Raw genomic sequence first — 10,554 nt, 5'->3', positions numbered from 1 at the left:
AACTAATTGCCGGTTTGATGTGTTTTAAAAATGTATAGCCCATTTTTCATTACTGATAGGCCATTTTCTCGGCCAGCCGAATGAAGCTCTCCTCGTCTTGAAAGATTTGCAGCCCAACAGGCCTGACAAAGCGACTTACTTGGCAAATCACAAAAAAACTGGGCTCTAGCCTTGGACCCGGCTGTCAGCCTCTCCACGTATAGTACTCTTCCGATGGAACTCGGTCGTTGACCACATTGACCATGCTGCGCCGAGAGCACCAAGGCGGTGGACAACGGCGAGGCCTAGGAAGGGGATGACGAGGAGCCGGGGAAGACGCGGCAGTGGATACCCACGCGGAGAGGAGTACGAGGGTTCACTGGTTCGGCTGCGGCATGAGGCTGCTGTCGCCACAGAATAACAGGGGGTGTGGGTGAGTAGAGGGATACCTTGGGCCAGCGGTGGGAGTAGTAGGGGCGGTGAGGCCTCCGCAGCATTACAGCCGGCCACGAGAGGCAGGAGCACACGACACGACCGGCGCTCCTTTCGGCGGCTGGAGCAAGAAGACCAGAGGTTGAAGAAGCACTATGGCCGTTGGATGGACATCGTATGGTCACTGGAGCTAGAATCGTTCATATTGACTAAGTTGACAAAGCCCTCCGTCCTCGTCAACTTAGTAGGGCCACAAGTCAGCCACCCACTATGGTGGGTCCCAGCTAGCAGGGGGTATTCATTTTTTGGTGCGTAATAAGGAGGCACTTCCTTGCGTGCGAAGATATAGCTGGTGGGTCCGACCTGTCAGCGGGGGGACGTTTTTTTCGCGAAATACAGAAGCCCTTCCCACGTACAATGCGTAATAAGGAGGAACTTTCCTTGCGTGCGACCATGGACCTCGTGGGTCCCAGCCGTCAGGCTCTCCATGTACAGTCCTCTTTCGATGACTCTTGTATGTTGACCACGCCGCGCCGAGCGCACCGAGGCGATGGACGATGGCAAGGCCCCAGACTGGAACGACTCGAAGATGGGGAAGACGCGGCAGTGGAGTCACAGACGGAGAGGAGTGGGAAACTTGACTGGTTCGGGTGCGGGGTGGGCCTACACTCGGCAGAGAATAATAGGAGGTGCGGAGTGGAGGGATGGCCTGGCCGTCGGCGGGGTAGCGTTTCGCTGAGGAGCGCGAAACAACGCCGCTGAACGCCGAAGGCTGGAGCAGGCGGTTCTGGCAGCACTGGGGGAAGAAGATGAGAGATTGAAGAAGAATGCTAGCCGTTGGATGTAAATCCAATGCCTTCTTAGGCTTCGACCTACTGGCCCACATGTCAGCCAGTCCATTTGTTTTTAGTCCATTTGGTGGGCTGGGTGAAACAATGATGTAGCATCTATGCAGCCCGTTTAAATCCCATTTGGATTTTTCTCGAAATCCGCGGACTTGCTGGGCTGGGTGAAAATATCATGTTGGGCTAGACGGAGAAATGTTATAAAAACATAAACACATGATTGCACGTCAGTAAAATCTTTGCAACCTTATGTACGCAATCACTAGGAGTTAACTTGGCAAGTTATATATAAACAATTGTTATTATTATTTTGTAAGAACTTTCAACTTACGAAATAAAATGTCATTTTAATTTGATAAGTTAATAGTACGTGGGGTATTATTATTTTTTAGGCTAGACGTGGGACAGTTGAGTTGGTTCTAGGGGAAAGTACTGGGAGAAAACTCAGTTTACATCGAAAAAGAAAGTGGGAGAAAATTCAGAGACCTGCTGGGTCCACCTGAGGAGAGGAATATGTTGGGAGGAAGGAGATTCAAAGCACGGCAGCCGAGTGAACTAGTTTTTTTACGGACAAGTGAACTAGTTTACATACATTAGCAAATAGCCACTAAAAAAGCAATCAGGTTAATGGGTTCTTAAAAGAAATATTTCGGACAAAACAGATAATTACGACACATAGGCTAATGCATGAAACACTCAGATGATAAAGGTGCTTATAAACAGATAAAGTACAACATCTAGACCTTCCTGGCACGCTTGATCATGACGCTGCGGCTGTCCGTGTACTCGTCGGTTACGGGAAGCAGACACGCCCTCATGTCCAAGATCTGCCTGTACATGTCGTAGCATGCGTATGCGTCCTTGGCCGCGTAGGTTATGTAGGCTAGATTCAGAGGTACCTCCCACGTGTTCAGGTCGTCTTCTTTCATGTTGGCGTATCAGGGGTCGATGATGGTCTCAGCGAGGTCAACCACGGAGTCCTTCTCCTGCCCGTTGCTGATGATCTTGTATTGCTTCTGGATGTCGACAAGCTTGTTGCACCAGATGGCCGAATCGTCGCGTTCTTCCTTCTCTCCACCATAGCGAAGGTGCAGTCGGCGCTGCCGATGAAACGGGCGAATGCTCCAGAACCTGGTGCAGCCATAGGACTGAGGCGAGGCAGAGCTTCACCGAGTCCGTATCGTTGGTGTACATCACATTCAACTTGGTGCAGCCATAGGACTGAACGGCGAACTAACTCCTTGCTGAAGTCCATATCCAGCAGGCTCACCCCTCGGATCGCCATTGGAGTCTTTTCGAGTGAACGAGTGTGTAGGCGGCGGCAGCAGTTCGTTTTTCAGCTCTTGGGGAACTGGATTCAACAGTAAGCTGAGTGTGTACAGGCGACAATAGTTACTACCCCTCCCTCGTCCGCTGCACGCCCGGCAGAAGATGCACCCTCGGCGCATTCAAACGCCTCCATTAAGAAACCTACTCCGGCCACACGTCGGTTCACGAGCGGGTCTGTATTGGTACTGTAATAACAGGAGTTAGTGGTCACTTTACTTAAATTTAATTAGCTTTAATAGAAATTTATACTTAAAACAAGCAATGCATTGGCTCGTTCTATCAGTGCCACGGGATCAACATGCACAACAATTAGAATTATTATTCTCAGGACGCACACGATCAGCACATTTGTCGCACTTTCACAAAGATAATACTACCAAGTTTGAATTGTTTGTTATGGTTGCTGTCCTCTGCATCATCATGCCGTGTTTCCCAGCTTGCAAGATTCAGAACCAACAAATAAGATCCAAATAATAAGTACAACAAAGATGCCTACACATCTCATTGATTCCCAGCTTGCAAGATTCAGAACCAACAAATAAGATCCAAATAATAAGTACAACAAAGATGCCTACACGTCTCATTGATTCCCAGCTTGCAAGATTCAGAACCAACAAATAAGATTCAAATAATAAGTACAACAAAGATGCCTACACATCTCACTGATTCCCAGCTTGCAAGATTCAGAACCAACCCATTAGAGCCTTTTGATAAAGTGAATATCGGGATTAAATCCATCTTGGCTAGCCATGTCATACAATCGAAGAACTTGGCGAATGCTCTTGACCGTCACAACATCTGTAGTAGAGTATTCCTGTTTGCACAGCATGTTTGCATAGCACAAACAAGGAGACAGGAGAGCATGATTTCGCTTTAGTTGAACCATTTTGTGCAGTTCCACCAAAATTGAGAGATGTTGCTCTTGACCGTCACAACATCTGTAGTAGAGTATTCCTGTTTGCACAGCATGTTTGCATAGCACAAACAAGGAGACAGGAGAGCATGGTTTCACTTTAGTTTAACCATTTTGTGCAGTTCCACCAAAATTGAGAGATGTTGCCCACGTGACATTTTAGTTGAACTGCACAAGACACTCATTCCAAAAAAAGTGTTTTGTGCAGTTCACCAAAAGGTCACAATAGCAACAAGGTGAAATGGATATCCCTATCTGCACAAAATGATAGAAAGTAAACAGTTGCTGGTCAATAAGAATATACGAAACATATACAAAATGAAAAGAAGCATCTTAATTATGTTCATGGCAATCACGCAAGGACAGTAGAAATTTTAAAACGTCAGCAATGCTTCATGTTACCAGAAGCATTAAGATCAACAATGAGATTCCTCAGATATGGGATTACTTTAATGGTGGCATTGCTTGTTTACCACACACAGTAAATCAACAGCGGCTAAAGAGTTGGTTTCAGGCATGGGACCGTGGGGACACCAGGACACTCAGCAGCGTAAAGGAGCAACTTACTTATCATACTGGGGAAAACAGCAGGAGTGCCATTTGTAACACAGTTTAATTGCATCTTATCACTGGAGGCATTAGATTAACAATAACACTGGTTAGACATGTCCCTAAGGTAACAGTGTGATCGCTTAATTTTACATGCGCCCTTACAGCAAAAGGTTGGTTTACCCGCAAAAAAACAGCAAAAGGTTGGTATAAGGACATGCGATAGTGGACGCATCAGCACAATGTACCTACAAGGAGGCATAAAGTGGTGATGCCGAGCTTGTTCACGCTATGTGAGGGCAGCAAACCTAATCCTGGAGACCTTTTACTATGTGAGGGCAGCAAATCTAATCCTGGAGGCCTTTTACTATGTGAGGGCAGCAAATCTAATCCTGAGACCTTTTACTATGTGAGGGCAGCAAATCTAATCCTGAGACCTTTTACTATGTGAGGGCAGCAAATCTAATCCTGAGACCTTTTACTATGTGAGGGCAGCAAATCTAATCCTGGAGACCTTTTACTATGTGATGGCAGCAAATCTAATCCTGGACATACTCTGTTGACTTGTCCACCAGCCGCCACTTTCTATCCTTTTTCAACCAATAATAGATCTGTTCCTTATCCAGTTTGTACTGCGTTTTCCCATTATTTCCCTTTTCAACCAAGAGACCGGTTGGGTATCCGGTCTCTACTACTTTCACCATATTATTTCCTCTTTGAATCAAGTCCTAGATTCATGCTACAACTTTCCCCCCTTTCTTCGTTGTTTGAACAAAGCCCTAGATTCGAATGCATGAAGTAGCTTTACCTCTAATAATACTAAAAATTTAGGTGGCTTTGGAAGAGCTGATGGGAGTAGAAAAAGATGCACATGCAGACACGTGGGGAGCTGGGGCAGTAGAGCAAGGCCGCTTTCGAAGAACTTATACCTGAGGGTCGCCGGGATGTCGGCGGCGGCAGGTCGGATCTGCGGACAATACGGCAGGGAGGAAGAAGGGTCGGAGGACCTCCCGAGCCGGCGCTGTGTCGGAGAGAACGGCACGGGCAGAGGATCGGGCCCCTCCGGCAGCTGTGGGTTTCCTCCCTCGGCGGCGATGACCGCGTGAACGATGCACCTTTTAGTCCTCTACACACACCGGCCGAAGGGATCCGGCCGGATCTGTGACCAGCGGTGAGCAGAGAGAAAATGTCGCTACGCTGTCTTGTTTATATCTGGAGAGGATGAGAGAATGAAGAGAGCAACCCTAGTAAAGCAAGCGCTCAGGCCCCTGCGTCCATATATAGTGGAGTGATTATCTTTTTTCTCTCCACAACAAGCATTTCAATTTGTGTACGTGGCATTAAAGAAAAGAAACTCTCTATTTAAGGTGACTACTCTACGACTCCTACTTACTACTACAGTACTACCTCTATCCTGGTTTATAGGTCCCTTTTATAGTTTGTGCCAAATTTTGACTAAATATTTAACTTACAAAATGTTAATGCATGTCAAGAAAAATTATCTCATTAGATTCGTATTTGAACATAGTTTTGAAAAATATAATGTTTGGTGACATGCATGAACATTTTCTTAATTTAATCTATGGTCAAAATTTGGCACGAAATACAATGGGGACCAATAAACCCGGACAGAGGTAGTATTGTTCACTTGTGCTCCCCACCCCTCCATTCATTGAACAACCCCATGGGTAAATAAACATACAGTAAGTACTGTATTTATATAGAACGAACAAGCTCGAACTATTTTCGCGTAGTTAAAAGTCGAGGGCGGGGCTTTTCCCAGGAAGTACGCGTGGCGGTTTTCGGGTAGGCGGTTTGACAGAGAGGTGAGGAGGGTGAGCGAGTGGGGCTGTGCGATTTGACGGCGCGTTACTGCTGGAAAGACTTGTGATATGACCACTCACTATAGTCATGAATTACCGGCGCTACGACCGGGGTGATGCCCCCCTTCCGTTCCGCGCTCTAATCTGGTGCATGACACGTCGACCCGGATGCTGGCTCTCCCACATGTCAGACTCGGAGTAGTAAGAAGGAGCAAAGAATGATGCGGTATATACTAGTACTATAATAGTACTACTCAGGTCGGAGGAGTGCGAACCAAGGCAGCCCAGTGAACCAGCCATGCGAACCACGATAGCCCAGTGAACCAGCAGTAGAAAACAATAATGTGGTGATATGGCCATAAAAAACAATGTGCTACGGTCCACACTGTAGCATGTACCGTAACACTCCTCTTTGTTTGGATCCTTGAGTTAGAGCTAGTTTGGGTTGAAATAGCCTGAAATTATCGAAACAAGAGGGCTTAGTTTGAGCTAGTTTGCTCTAACCCAGCTAAAAAAAACTAGCCCGGTGGAGAGGTTCTAATTGGGTTAGTTATCCTGGGCCGACTAAAAGAGAACTAAAAAAATCTCACCTGCCCGCACCAGATCGCTCCCCTAAAAAATCTCACCTGCCCGCACAAGATCGCTCCCCCTCTCTCGCACGACTCCTCTCTGTTCCCCATAGGGACGCCCGCTGTCGGTGTCAAAACCAGCGGATCTCGGGTAGGGGGTCCTGAACTGTGCGTCTAGGCGGATGGTAACAGGAGACAAGGGACACGATGTTTTTACCCAGGTTCGGGCCCTCTTGATGGAGGTAAAACCCTACTCCTGCTTGATTGATATTGATGATATGGGTAGTACAAGAGTGGATCTACCACGAGATCAAGGAGGCTAAACCCTAGAAGCTAGCCTATGGTATGATTGTTGTAATGGTTGTGTTGTCCTACGGACTAAAACCCTCCGGTTTATATAGACACCGGAGAGGGCTAGGGTTACACAGAGTCGGTTACAATGGTAGGAGATCTACATATCCGTATCGCCAAGCTTGCCTTCCACGCCAAGGAAAGTCCCATCCGGACACGGGACGAAGTCTTCAATCTTGTATCTTCATAGTCTTGGAGTCGGCTGACGATCATAGTCCGGCTGTCCGGACACCCCCTAGTCCAGGACTCCCTCAATAGCCCCTGAACCAGGCTTCAATGACGATGAGTCCGGTGTGCATATTGTTCGGCATTGCAAGGCGGGTTCCTCCTCCGAATAATTCATAGAAGATTGTGAACACCAGGATAGTGTCCGGCTCAGCAAAATAATTTCCACATTCCACCGTAGAGAGAATAATATGTACACAAGTTCAATCTGCTGACGTATTTTGTGGCATGACGTCATACCACCACCAAGCTTTTACTTGAATCGTTTTTTATTATACCACCTCAGCGCGTTTAGCAAAGCGGTTTCCTTGGCACGTCTTGTCGAAGCAGAGATCGTGTTCCCCTTATTCCGGGATTCCCATCAACACGGACGTGGGTAACCCAACCGTGCCCGTCACCACGCCCCCTCTATCGGAGGCGAGTCCCGAACAGTCACGGGGACGGCTCTTGGTATTCTCCCTCTTTATAATGGGACCAAGGCTTGTTTCTTTTCTTCAATCCTCAATCGAATCTACTCCTTGCCCCGAGTTCCAACACCCAGAGCCCCAGATTCGAGCGCTTTGGACCTTCAACAATGTCCGGCTCCAACCTACAGGGCCAGTGGATGCCCTCCTCTGTTACGGAAGAAGACGTGCTAAAGTTGTGAGAGGCCAAGTACCTGTCTTACGAGATTTCACACAGGTTGCCCGCCGAAGGGCAAGTCATCCCCACCCCTGAGCCCGGCGAGTATGTCGTGTTTGTATCCCACCTCCGTTGGGGTTTACGCTTCCCGATGGATCCTTTTGTGAGAGGGCTCATGTTTTACTATGGGTTGGAATTCCACGACTTGCCCCCGGAGTCCATCCTCCATATTTCTGCATTTATTGTCGTCTGCGAAGCCTTCCTCCGCGTCACCCCTCACTTCGGCTTGTGGCTCAAGACCTTCGACGTGAAGCCGAAGATGGTCGAGGGGCGTCAAGTAGAGTGCGGCGGGGCGGTTGTGAGCAGAAGGGCCGGCGCTCCATGGCCCGAGGGCTCTTTCCAGGAGGAGCTCGGCGTGTGGTAGGAGGAGTGGTTCTACATAACCGGTCCCAGGGGCAGCAGGCAGAAGCCGCCGCCCATCTTCCGCTCGGGCCCTCCACAGCAGCTGATGTCATGGGTCAGCCAAGGGCTCAACTGGGGGCCGCCGAAGGACGTGCCCCTATTGCAGGGCCGGATTCGAGACCTCCAAGTGAGGGAGATCGATCTGGTCGTGGTGATGCAGGTCATGCTGATTAGGCGTCTCCTGCCCTGCAAACGCCGCCCTCTCTGGCTGTGGGAGTTTAATCCGGAGGGACCACGGGTTCTCCAACACTTCATGGGTATGACACCCGTGGAGATGTACAAATTATTCTTCGGATCACGAGAGGCGTGTCCAGAATTGACTGAGGACGCCGGCCTAAGCTGCAATCGCCCGGATACGCAAGTAAGTAGCTCCGTGTCCGGACATACCGTTTGTTTGCCTTTCTATGATTCGCCTTTTGACCAATTTCCTTCTAAACAGGAGTGGATAGCGCAAGCAAAACTGATACGGTGTCCGACCCCCCTCCCAGAGACCGCGCCGGATCCCGTACTGGTCAGGATGCTGGAGGTTGCGCCTTCAAAGGAAGGCGAAGGGGAGAACAGAGGAACTACCGCCTCAACCAAGGAGGCTTTTGAGGAAGGGGGGATCGAGAATCCCTCCTTCCAGGGGGAGAAGAGGACCGCCTCTGAAAACCCGGAGGCCAAAGCCCCGAAGCGGGGGAAGAGATCTTCACCAGAGGGTCCTGCGTCCGGAGAGGCTCCGGCCGCACAATCTCCCCTAAAGAATCAGCCCTCCAGCGAGCCGTAAGTAGAAAAAAAGGAGTTTTGTAATAAGGGACATCCCTATTTGTGCTTCTGAGGATAACTTAAGTTTTTACCTTGTAGTTCGGATCTCCCTCCTTCTCAGATGAGCTCGTCTTCGGGGGAACTCCATCCAGAGATGATGGAGAGCGAGACGCCTCCATACGCCGCACCATCGGATAGGGCGGACGAGCCTGAAGTGTCATCACGGAGGGTATCCCCGAGTCCGGCAGGGCCGAATAGTCCGGCACCGACTGGTGTGCGGCCGGGGGAGCCGAAGGATCTGCTTGAGAGGGCGTCCATCTCAGAAGGTCACCGTACACTGATGAGTACGGTGATTGAAAGAATTTCATCCGCCGAAGGCGGATTGCATGATGCCGTCAGGAGTTTGCTGGCGGGGTTTGAGGTACGTAAAAATGACATACTCTTTGACAGTTTTACACATAAAGTGCGCCCTGTATAGATAGTAGCCCCTGAGACTCGGTAGGGTGTCGAGAACGACAGTGTGCCGAGGATCAAAATCCGAGGTATTGATTTTCGCATTTCCTAAGCAGGTGGCGGATAGTTCGGTGGCTAGCCGGACTGATGGAGTTGCCGAACTAAAGTGGCAACTCGATGTTGCGGATGCGGACATCGCGCTACTTAACAGGCGACTTGACGAGTCGCAAGGTAGGTTTCTTCTCCGTGGTCACCTAGTAAGGGAGCCGAAGCCCAGCCCTTACAATATGTGTGCTTGACGCAGATGGTGCCGCTGCTGTGGAGAGCCTTCGGGCAGAACTTGCTCAAGCCAAGGAGCAAGCCAGAAGGAGTAATGCGGCTACCTTGAGGGCGGCCGAAGAGGGCTGCACACTGCCGAAGCAGGGAGGAGATGGCCGAAATGGCCATGAAGTTAAAAGATGCTACTGACCGCAATGAGGTTCTTGAAAGGGAGCGCCTAGCGGAGCGGGAAGACCTGGGGAAGGCCACCGCCGAAGCCAAGGATGCCCGTTCTGCAATGCGGGCTATAAAGGAGGAGCTGCGTCAGGCCGGAGACATTGTGGCTGGCAAGCCTTTTCTTCTGCGCCGAAGGTTTACAGATCCAAAGTATGCTCAGCTTGGCCAGCTGTGGGGTCCGGAGGATCCTTATATGGACTTAGCGGCGAGTGCAGCGGATGCCGTTGTGCACTTCCGGGGTCAGAAGGATCACAAGACGGAGGAGTTGTTTTGGTCTCAATTCCATAGTCCGGAGCGTTCACTTCCGTTGACCGATCGGTTGGCCGAGTGGGCTGAGCTGAATAGATTGTCCGGACTTGCCATGACGGATATCGTGACTCATGTCTGGCCGGATAGGCCCAAGCCGAAGAGTTATTTTGGCTTATTGTAGCAATTTCTTGGGGCGGTGCCGCATATCAAGGAGATGAAGCGGTCGGCCTGCATAGAAGGTGCACGGATGGCCCTCGCTCGTGTGAAGACACATTGGACAGAGATGGATGCCACCGCTGTTGCGACCCAGGGTTCAGACGAGAGCCGGTTACCCACTGAGCACTATTTTGGGGAAGTTCTGCATGGTGCTCGTGTAGTAGAGTCGCAATGCTCAAAAAATGTCACGTTCAAATGAACGTGTTGGTTTGTAAAACGATGTTTATGATGTAAGCGCTTTTTGTACTTGTGCGTTCAAGTATTGAAATATCTCCTGTGCGGCCGTTTATGTATACGTG

Source organism: Triticum aestivum, chromosome 6B (assembly GCF_018294505.1).
Source record: "Triticum aestivum cultivar Chinese Spring chromosome 6B, IWGSC CS RefSeq v2.1, whole genome shotgun sequence".
Taxonomy (NCBI): Eukaryota; Viridiplantae; Streptophyta; class Magnoliopsida; order Poales; family Poaceae; genus Triticum; species Triticum aestivum.
The sequence above is the reverse complement of the archived record's forward strand: the minus strand, read 5'-3'. Positions refer to the sequence as shown.